General features: G+C 38.5%; 1 protein-coding gene across 5 annotated transcripts in view; it reads right to left on the bottom strand.

Moving 5' to 3' along the window:
* The window catches only part of GHR (growth hormone receptor), a 128359-nt gene that overhangs the window by 72402 nt on the left and 43867 nt on the right, over positions 1–12090 (bottom strand). For all 5 annotated transcript variants that reach the window (XM_054053729.1, XM_054053724.1, XM_054053727.1 and 2 more), the window contains one exon: positions 10309–10393. The gene's annotated coding sequence lies outside the window, so the exon portion shown is untranslated. The remainder of the gene's footprint in view (positions 1–10308; positions 10394–12090) is intronic.

The raw sequence follows: 12090 nt of genomic DNA, 5'->3' as shown, positions 1-12090 counted from the left end.
TCATTAAAATTGAAAATGGAATATATAAAAATAATCACTCAATTTGGATTCAGAAAAATTGATCGTTTTTACTAAACGAACATTTAATTTTGGAATGGAGACTATATAAGGCTTCATTTTAACACCAAATTTATTTGTATTTCCATTGTAACACACACCTTCAATACTTTTACCAGAGCGGATTTCTTTTCCCCATGGATAGATCCATCAATTACTCTGATTTAAACTGCATTTAAACTGGCAATAGGCCAGACTGTTATCAGTTCTTAGACGTGGTTGAGGAGCCCCTCAGCGAATCCAAATTTGGACACTGCTCTAGGCTTGTGTTGGAAGTTGTTCTAGGTTAATTCAGCCATAAAATCATACTCTGAAAACTGCGATAAAGACTCAAAGCACAGCTACGGCATATGTTGTAATCAATTCTTTATTTACAATAAAATCTGTTATGTTTTGGCAGCAGTAACCTAATAGACTAGGTACACAGAGTGAGGTTCTCCGCTATAAGGCTAGTAGGTCATCTCCATCAGGAGACGATAAAACAGAACTGAAGTTATAGTCTTAAGTTTCTGTGTACTGTATAGACAGAAAACTTTGAGCTTGGAAAAGACTTAATTGCTTTGTTTACCTTTCAGCACCCAAAACACAACAAAGCAGCAGAACAGACATCTCAGCTGAAAGAAATGGCAACATGTAGCTGCTATCTTGCAGGTGTGGATTGCTGGATCCTCAGCTTTAAGTTAAGGAAGAGGATCCAGACCTCTTCAAGGAGGTGGTAATTTTTTCAGGCTATAAACACTTTTCTCAACTACAGTGCTTCTTCTTCTTTTTTTTTTTTTTTAAACAACCCCTATAATACTTAGATAACAGACATCCAAAAGACAAAATTCAGTTCTTTGCTTTATTTGTACAATCAACTACAAAAAAAGGAGAGAATTTCTCTATATGAGCAAGAAGCATGTTCCAGTGTATTTGAGAAGAATGCTGCATCAATTTAATGTCAAATATCATGGCAAGAAAGGAAAAAGAAATGTCTGTGTTTGTATATAGTATCAATCCCCTAGTAACCAGTAATAAAAAATGTGGTTTTACTCAAAGAAATACAGTTCACTGAGATTATTCACACTTTACATAAGGAGATTAAACGATATTTCCAGCACTGTAAAACATTTCTGTGCCAGTGTAAAAAAAAAAAAAACAACCAAAAAACAAATGAAAAATCTTCAGTGTCTTGCTAGCTTTAAAGTTTAAATCTTGTCAGGGCTCAGCAGTGTGGCTCTAATCCAGCAAAACAGTTAAAGACATCTGATTTTAAGCAGGCAAGGTTATATATTTAACATGAGAATAGGACTAAGTTAATTCCCTTAGCATAGCCAGAGCACTTAGCACCTCATAGAAATGATGAAGAAATGACTAAGCACAGGAATAGTGGTTGAAAGCAACCTATCAGCCCTCACTGGGAGTTTAGGCTGAAATGCAAGAGAAAACAAACAGGATTATTCACATGCTTAATAACACATAAAATTCTTATATGTGCTGCTGGATTGCCACTGCACAGTAGGGCAGGTCCACTGTTCCAGTGGGCATTTACTTTGCAAGCCTTCTTCTGGGTTCTAGTTGTCTACATATTACTCAAATTAGAAAGCATATTACCTCGTATTTGGGCAAATATAGTCAGTTCGGTTTCAGTACACACTATAAATAAATGTGCATCTGACCTCTTTGAGCTCTTATGTAACACGAAAACTCTGCTCCCCCTGATTTCCTGAAATTGCTTTGAGGTCTGAGAGGCAGGTTTGTGTTCAAGGTGACTAGAAGAACTTGGAGGTGCTTTATTCAAAATGGTGTGGCTATAACCAAACCCTGTTCAAAATGATGAAGCTCTTGCTGACCTAAGTAGATGGGGCTGGAGATTCGAGAGAGTCATTATTGCAGAAGTGGAGACGATTGGGTGGTAAAGCCAGCCTGATATGTGAGGGGAATGAACCGAACAGTCATGCCTGGTAATATTTAGAATTAGTAAGCTATTGAACCAATACTAATTTAGTGAGGATGAAAATTACCCAGTTAACCTTCCAAGTGGGCACCTGTAGCTAGCGTATCACTACAAGGAAGGCTGTCTTCCAGAATAACCAACATAAAGTGAGAAGCCAGGCTGCAATTGGGAATACACTTTGGAAATGAAAGGTACAAGTCCCAGTGCTCAGCATTTCCCCTAAAAAAATCCTACCAATGAAGAAATTAAGAATTGTCTGCAAAATAAGCAGATCCTGAAACAGTCTGCAATGGGGGACACTGGCATGATCTGTTCTACAAATGGGGGAATGGAAACATTCAGGAGAGGAGGCCAAGGCAGCGTGTGCCCATCTCCACTGATGCCAGGACTCCCTCCTCTGCAGGAAACTCCACCACATTACTAACTATCTGATTAAGAAAGTGAAACTTTGGAGGAGATCCAACCTTTCTTTTTTATTAAAACAGACTAATGCACTCACATCTTTCCACTGTTATTGTTATTTTACACAGGACCATGAGGAAGTAGATTTTTACAGACAAAATTCACAAGATATCTGTCCTGAGGAGGAGCTGGGAGCCTGAGACTTCATCCACCACTACCACAACACATTACACAGACTCAAACCTATTTTGTGAGCACTATTCACAAAAATAAATACCATGCCAAGCCAGATCTCAGGACTTATATTAGACACACAGTAGAATAAAAATGAACAAACTAAATGGAAGAACATGGCAATGCAGCCACAGAGAGTTTTTTAAAACCCTGCTGGGGATTCTCCTGGTATAGCATGACATTCAGCTCCTCTGAAGCCTGACCAGCAGTCTTGCCTAAGTACGTATTTTTATACTGAAATAGGGAGCAAGGCTGCTTGCACTGGAGCCTGTCAGCAAAACCCTTAGCAACTAGCTCTCTCCCTTTAATCAGCACATCAGTAATCATCCCACTAAACACTGGGACTTCTGGACTAAACTGCAGTCTTTTTAATCTCACCTGCGTGACCAAGTGTGGAAACTGTCAGTACAGAAGGGAAAGAGTATGACTAGTCCTTCTTGCGGTTCTTACACTGATTAAGTTTAATATCATAGGGAACTTTACTTTACAGGAGATAAAAGATTTTTAGAAAATCTTCAATTTTTAGAAAAAAAAATATTTTTTTAGAAGTCATTAACAGTGATATCATCTGCTCCTAAAATGTGTATGACACTTAGCAATCACACTCGAATGCTGCATAAACAGCCATGTTCACAATAAGCATGATGAGTCTGACTGCTCTTGGGTTCTACTACAAAGTGTATGACAGCATTAGATAATGACTTCTGGAACAGATTATAATTTTCCCTACATTGCTAAAACTGTGGAATATCACAGCAGATGGAGCTTTAGGTTTTGAATTGCCCTGATGCATAAATTAGTCCTGATTTTAAGTTCACTTATTGCATACAAGTTTCTCTTCAGCAATCAGACTTGATAACAAGTGACTGGACTCATATATTAAGAAGAATAATGACTTGGTGTAGTTCATTCAAGGAAGATATTTTTCTGTTGCTGCTTTTAGAGATTCTAAAAGCTACAGTCTGTGATTTTCAATAGCTTGCCAACCATACTTTCCACTAGCTCTGAACACAAGTTGATACAGGGTGCTTCAACCACATATAAAAAAACCCCAAACCTCTCAAAGTCTGTAGTCCTTTCATAGCTTTGAAAGTGAATCCAGATGCCAGCTGTTCTGTGAGCAGCAGAGAACAATTAATTGCAGGATTACTTCGTGGTCTATAAATTACTGCCTTGGCTAAGAAGGGTCTGGTTTTGGCTAGTCTGGAATCAAGATTTTATCTTCCTAAGAGCAGGCTTTCTACTAGTATCAGACACAAACTATGGTAGACAAATAAAACTCACAGAAAAAGCACATACTGTGCACTAGCCAGATGTGTCCTGAGCAACTCAGCTGGAAGGGAGCCACCCTTGTAGAGTAGGAAAGTCTTCAAAATTTAGAACTTGAAGTAGTTATTTCCCTATGCCTTTTTGTTCCATAGTAGAGGAAAGAGCAATTTTCAGATTTTAAGTGTTAAATGGCTGGGTTTTTCCATTTTTTTTTCTGTTTTCTTTCTGTATTTTCTATTTTCACCTGGACCGTTACCTTAAATATCGAAAAGACTGTCGCTTTACAAATCAGTGCAGTTTCAAATACGATACTAGGGGTAAACTGTTAACATCAGAACCAAGGAAACTAGTAACCCAGCGCGCGGCGGAGACACGTGACAACAGTAAATGCTCCCGCTCAGATCTTCTCCACAGCCTCCTCAATCACAATAAGGGATTAATGCATTCAAAAGATACTGCTTCAAACTTTTAGTCCTATCGGTAATGGTTTAAGTGCTTGGTTAGTGGGTCATTCGAGTGTTACTTTGCAAGGTCTTTTTTGTGTAACCCCGTGTTATTAATTCTGATTTTACTGGACAAACACAAGCTATGGTTTATAATCTTTCCCATCTGTGTATATCACCCAAAGCAGCTGTATTGCTCAATTAATACCATTTCAAAGATTGTATTAGAGAAAATTTGCCTTCAAGTCGCATCTGAAAAAATTCAAACCTGGCAATATGTTGAGTGGAAAATTTTAGATGCCACAATTCAACCTCAGCAAGTCAAACTGCAAACAGCAGTTAAAACTTCAAACGATTTACAAAAGCTCCTAGGAACAATCAATTGAGTTAAACCTTATTTGGGTATTACTAATAAAGTCCATTATTTGATCTTCTTAAGGGAGACACGGCTTTAACAGCATCTCGCACTTTTACGAGTGAAGCCCAACAAAATCTGGCCAAAGCTGAAAACGCCATTATACAGAGAAAAGCCCGGGGCGACTTGATGTTCACCCAATATATTTGTTTGGTTTTGTCACTCTTTTGTCAGGTATTTGGTCCAATAACACAATGGGTACCGGTGCTTTCAGATCCTCTTGTGATACTACAGTGGATTTTTTTTACCATATCACCTTAAGAAAATCATATTTACTTAAATTCAGATGATTACAGGTGTCATCACTAAAAGCGGAAAAAGAATAGTACAAGTAACTGGAAATGGGCCATTAACATTTTTGTCCCTTTTACAATAGAATATTTAGACTGGTGTTCAGCTAACAATTTTTCATTACAGGTTGCCCTTGAAGGATTTTCAGGAGAATTTAAAGTTCCCTTTCCCTCACATAAGCTTTTACAACTTTGTAATGACTTAATCCTTATTTCTTTTCCTTTGTGTCATCCTGTTCCAGTTTCAGGGCCTACGGTGTTAATAGATGGCTCAGGAAAAACTGGAAAGGCTGCGCTTACATGGCACGATAGAATGTAATGGCAGGATTGGATTTTTATTCCGTAGGATCACCACAAACCGTCGAATTATTTGCTGTAGTTCAAGTTTTTACAGTATGGAACGACAGCCCTGTTAATTTAGTAACAGAGTCACAATATGTGGCTAATATAGTACAAAGATTAAAGAAATCAAGACTGAAACATATAACTCATGAATACCTTTGTTTTTTGCTTTTTAAACGATTATGGGTTTTACTCACTTACAGAAAACATCCTTTTTATATGCTTCACATTAGAAGTCACACTAATCTTCCAGGATTTTTGACGAAAGGTAATACCCGTGCGGATCAGCTTACCTTAGTTGTACATATTGTTCCAACCCCTAACGTTATGCAACAAGCTCATTTATCTCATAATTTCTTTCACCAAAATACCAGAACATGCAGCAAACAATTTGGCCTGTCCTGGACAGATGATAAAGAAATCATAAGCTTTTGTTCCAACTGTCAACAATTTGCTTCCATACCTTAAAGTGGTGTTAACCCCAGAAGGCTTCAAGCATTACAGCTTTGGCAAACAAGAAGTTACACTTATGTCTGCTTTTGGTCAACAAAAATACGTTCATGTTTCTGTGGGCACCTTTTCAGGTGCCATGTGGGCCACCTCACACTCAGGAGAAAAAAGTCGTGATGTTATTAAACATTGGCTCTCAGCCTTTGCAGCTTTAGGAATACCTCATAAAATTAAAACACATAGTGGCCCATGTTTGAAAAACAAAAAGGAGGAATGGTAGGAGAGCCCCCATTGCCACACTCAAAAGCTATCTTTTTCCAAGCAGGATTTGTCCTGATGGGAGTAGTAGTAAATTTTATTTATTGGTATGGCCAAAAGCCATCAGATATAGTAACAAGCAGCTGTTACTGGGAGCTGCAGCAGCACCAATTAATAGAGATGGTGGTACAGCTTTACAGAGAAATATCTGAAAAAGAGGGCTAGCATGTCTCTTCTTTAATAAAAATTGGATTCTTAACGTAGGTTTTCATTAACGGCATGTATTTCATAGACCAGATCTAGCCCATGAAATTATGCCATCCAGCCTGTGTCACTTCTGCCTGGAGGAGACGAGAACTGGCTTAGAGAGCTGTGAAGGCTGCTAGAACCCCCTCACAACGTTTTCTGCCAGCCACAGTCCAAAGGAGAGCTTGGCTTCCTCTCGCTGCCAACAATGCAGGGAGATATGGGGAGCTGTATTTTTCCAGTCCCTTGCTCCCCTCCCTTCCTTTTTCCTAGTTCTTGACCTCTGCTGGTGATGAAAGTAGGAAAACTGCTTTCATGAGGAAAAGAGATGCACAGATCAGGGTTGCTTGCAAAGTGGGGTGAAAGGGATGAGCTGCTTTGCCTGAGAGGAAGCACCAAGGGTGGATGGGGTAAAACAGTCTGATGTTGCTGAACTAACAGCAGGATCACTGCAGCTAAGTGGAGCTACTGATATTACCTTTTCCTAAATCCAGATTTACTTCCCACATACTTCCCACATATTCAAGCGAAGATTGGACCACGTGGACATATTTTTACTAGTCATGCACAATAAACCCTACAATAGTAGCTACAGACTTGATTTGCTGGAGTGTATTTTTAAAGCTTGCTGAGCCATGAGTGGGAGGATAGCTTTCCACAGATTTCTCTACTCTGATTCTTCTCACTGGTTTAGTGTAGTATATTTAGTCTGTAGAATATATTTTTCACAAATAATTCTCAAACAGCATATTTACGAGACACTTCACTCAGAAGCAAGAGCCAGCATAAAAGTGGCTACCAGTGAGTACAGAGTATTATCTTTAAAAGAAAAAAGACCACTAAGTAAATACTTTGTGCAGTATATTTTGATATTTACATTTCTAGTTTCCTTTCTACTTTATGCACAGTAGTTAATTAAATGTGACTGCCTGTAGCCCTTTGCCAGACATAATCCCTGACTTTGCCAGACTTGTTTAAACTGAATCTTAATTTTTATTTCAAATCTGCTGTAACATATGACTCAACAGCAGTAGAATCTTATTTAACAGCAAATTAAATTGTTCTACTGATGACTGTATTATTAACTGCTAAGAAGCAAACCCTTGAAATTCTATGATGAACTGACCTGCAAAAGTTTGAAGAACAGCCAGAAGGCTAAAAAAAACAGTGGATTGAGCATTCTTTTTTCGTTTTCTTTAGTATATATGTCTCTGATCTATTCATAACACTATTGTTTGAAAGATTTGGGTCTGGTCCCAGTCACAAACTAGTGGGCACAACTCACAAATGGTGGATACCAAGTTTGTGGTAGCCTAACATTATCAAGCAAGGTGCCTGATGACAAAGGTATTACCGCATGTTGGTATTAAACCGATGTATACATTTATTGTCAAGACAACATCCACACCCCGACATTTTCAGTGAAGGCAAGGTCTTCTCTGAACTAAAAGGACTTTTGAAAAGAAGAAGCTTTTGTATGGCTATAAGTCTTCCCAAACTGTGGAAGAACAGATCTCAGTCAATTTTATTCCCATACTCCTAGCTTTTCTCAGGATCTCTCAGCACAACAAATGGTTTCTGTACTCTGTACATTGTATTCCACAGCATTTAACAATTTAGCAGAGCTTTATTTAAACGACAGAGAGGTGTGCTGACCTTGTAGCTGGACAAATGTTAATAGCTAAAGAAATTATGGTTAATGGAATATATTACAGTAGTTATTTTACAAACATCTCTGCTACTTTTGGCCAGATATTAAATTTTTTTTCCAGCATATTCAGCAGAACTACTAGCAACGTCAAAATCTATTTAAAGATGTGCCTCATGTGTTATCTTCCACTGGGACTGTAAATGTCAATGAGGCACAAATTACTCTTGCTACATCTATGGGTCACTTTCAGTACCCTGAATTTGAAATAACAAGGCATCTGTTGGATTTTTAAGGAAAGAATGCGTTACATTCATTTAGGATAAACAAAACCCTCATTTAGAGTAGAACACTATTAACTGCAGTCTAGAAAATGTGCAGACGAATATTCCTCACTGTGCATAATGCATTAAATGTCTGAATTTCGCAGAAGAGCTGAGCAGTAAAGCTTCCAGACTGAGTCTAGGGCTGACAATGCCAAATGTGTTTTGAAAGGTAAATTTAGCCATTAATTGATCTGCATGGGGACAATTATCACATTTCTAGTTCTTAATCTGAAACTAACTTGGCATAGGTAATAGAAATTACAGACATGTCATTTTCAAGATATCTCCCCTCCCCTGTGATCATGTTATCCTTGCTGTAAGTTAGTTGCTTTTCCCTGTGCCAAAATGTTCATTATCTCTTGTTAGTGGAAAATACCAAGTAAGAAAGCACCACAGAAATTATTTTTACCACCAGGAACCCACAATCAACTCCTAAGCCCAAGGTCACACTTAAGTGCAAAGGGTTTGAACTCCTTCCTAGTAACACAGTGTCGATATCACAACAAATATGACAGGTGCTGTGTGAGTAACAGCGTGTCCTCGGGATCGGGATGCTGTGGTCCCTCGTAGCAATTAGGACTTATTAGCTTTCATTTACAAATAGGAAACTGAAACACAACAAGGTTAGACGGTGGCAGAACTCCTGTTGGAGCCCACGGTGGAGCTCAGAGGTGAGGCCAGGCTCCGCGTCCAAAGCTGCAGGCTGCCAGTGCTGGGAATGCTTCTCACATCACTGCTCACAGAGGAATCTGGAATGGGCAGCTTAGCCAGGGATCAAGGGTCGCACCGGGCACAGAAAGCCAGGGAAACAGAGCCCAGAAGCAGCATTTTTTTGCCACATTTCAGCTATAAAATCTGAGGAGCCATTCATAAATTATTTTTCATGTGTGCTTAACTCTGTATGACAAGGTACAGAAACCACAACAAAGGTGCTGCGGCTGAGGAACTCCCTAATGTCTCTAAGTTACAGCTACTTTACAAACACTTCTACAAATAACTTTTCATTCTCCTGACCTTATTTTCTTAGTGGAATTGATATACCCTTAGACAAGTTTCCCAAGCAGAGATTCATGGTATGATGCATGCATCTAGAGTTCCACCATCTGGATTTACAAACATTAAAAATACGGACCTAGGGTGGCAAGTTCCACCTATTGTGTTGCAAGCAAAGCAAAAAGTCTGTAGAATTTCTCTTCTAGTTAATAACATTACATTTGTGTACACTTAGGCGTGAATAGCCAGTTAAGCCTCATAAAACAGTTACACTACACAGATAGCAGCTGTAAAGTCTCATGCAGTCATTTAACGCTAGATAACAGCTTTCCAGTTCCACAAGAGCAATCGCCTTATACCTTAGTGTATTTCTGTAATGTTTGATTCAAATCTACCCCACTGTAATCTGATTAAGCCTTCAGTAATACACTCCAGATATGAATTAGACCAAATACACACATTCAGGCTAGATGTCTTATCTACAATGCTCTGATATGCATTTTCAAGCTCTCCCTCTCCCTAGAAAAATACAGATTTTTTTTTCTCCATTTGTTTGAACATTGTGCATTTAAAAAGTCAGTCAATTAATACTCTAAGTAACATTACACATGAAAAGTGGTTCACTAAAATACAGTGTAATAATTTTCCTCTCATGAGGAAAAATGGCTTTTAAGCACTCCTACAAGTTATCAAGCCCGTTGTCTCAAATGCTGGCTACAAAAGATTGGTAGAAACAGGCTTGAAGCCACCAATTTATACTGAGATTGAATTTGACAGCCTTAATTCAACTATATCTGTTGTTTGGGGTAATAAAATATGATGATTGGATCCCAGTCAGAATTCTGTATACTGCATATTATCGTTATCACCTTCTGTAGGAACAGATCATGGTATCTGTGAGGATTATCTGCAGAGCGCTACAGGATACTATTGATTGTTCTGCTTAGCCAACATTCATAACAAAGTCACTTGCAGGTAAGATAAAAGTTATCACGCTACCTCAAATATCAGCAGGGGATGGATGATGCTTCACGCCTCCCTCAGCTCAACTGCAAAACGCGACCTTCTCCAGCCATCCCAGCACCTACAGAAAATCAGAGGAAACAGAGACATGAGAAGAGTTCTGGAACAGCAAAGCTCAGCAGCGGGAAAGTGACATAAAATCCAAATGGGTGTCCTGGCACTGTTGTCCCTCCTTGGGAAAGGCCACCAGCTGGGCAGCCTGCACAATGGCTCTGAGTGGGGCACCTGGGCTTCTCACTCAAACAGCGGCTGCCTGAAACTTCTTGTGTCACTCAGGGCTTGCCAAGCTGCAGGATTCCATGCTAATCTTGACATTAGAACACATGAACAGATTTAAATGGCAAAGAGAAGTCAGGGTGACTGATCAAGACTCATTTTCAGTGCACATCCATGGTGGAAATCAGCCGGACTGGAAGTAAACTCTGAATTACCAGGGTAAACTGATACTACCAGAGTAGGACCTCATTAGTACTACACTAGACAAAAAAATACAGTACAGTAACTTATAAAGAATGTAACATTTTCTTTTTCTCTGAAAGAACAGTGTGTAAATCTCAGGAGGACGGCATGCTGTTAAAAAAAATAAAGTACGTCATTTGTTATGTTCAGAATTCCTAAGCACATTATCACTCCCATGATATTTGGCACAGCAGCTTCATCTAAAATGGTTTTGAATTAGTGCTATTTCTATACTTAAATATAAACAATACTAATTGAACAGAGAAAGTTACTTCTCCCCAAGGATGCAAGTCAGCTTTTCAAAGTCTTTTAAAAAGTCAGCTGTGGTGCTCATATTAATTAAATAATTCAAAATTATTTTATTTCTAGTGGATGGGACTCTGAAAAGAAGACCAGATTTCACAGTAACAAGCTCCTTAAACAATCAGAAAAAGAAAGTAGTCTGCAAAAGCCCACAAAGAGCATATAAGGAAATGCTGTACAAATTCACACAAAATACCTAGGGCCACACTGCCCTAGCCTTAACAAGAAGAAAGTAATATTTTAAGCAAACATTCCTTGACTGAGCGCTAGCACTGGCTTAAGACGAAGCAGCAGGAATCTTCATTTGTCCCCACAGAATTGTCTTCCTTTAAATTTAGTATTTTAATGTATGGATATATCCCTAAACAACAAACAGTTGAAAGCAAAATGGGATAGATTGTGAGTGAAAATCACATTTCTCAGGAATCCTTCTTCAGTGCAATGGACTAAATATCACCTCTGCATTCATAGTAAAAAACCCAAACCAAACCAAACCCCAAGTAACAAAAAAATAAAATCCTTGAACTGAACAGAGAGAAAAATTAAACAGACATTTGAAATTAATAGAAGGAATTTTCCATGCAAAATCAAGAATAACATGCAATAGCAATGAATGTTAAAACAAATCATCCTATGTGTGGTTACCTACAGCGAGACCGGTAAGCAGGGCACTCTCTTGGTTCACAACATGAAAGTAGAGAATTAGATAGATCCATACATAGAAAGTCTTCACCTAATTCACCCCATAATTTGCAAAGCCAACTTCCAATATCTCACTTCTCAGAAAGGGCCTGCTGACATTTTATCAGGCTGAGGATCTAACTGACTGTCTGTCCCATTTACATATAATTTTGCAAGAAGTCTTACATTATTTTAATTGCTTACTTTCAGAATAACTTTTAATTTCAGAGAGAATAATTGAACAGTGAGCCACAACCCTCTTTTCTAAAAATAAAGGGACTACTTAGACTGAAACAAAGTTGTAAAGTCTAAGAC

Source organism: Cuculus canorus, chromosome Z (genome assembly GCF_017976375.1).
Source record: "Cuculus canorus isolate bCucCan1 chromosome Z, bCucCan1.pri, whole genome shotgun sequence".
Lineage (NCBI taxonomy): Eukaryota > Metazoa > Chordata > Aves > Cuculiformes > Cuculidae > Cuculus > Cuculus canorus.
Note: the sequence above shows the minus strand (reverse complement) of the source record. Positions and strands in the feature narration are given on the sequence as shown.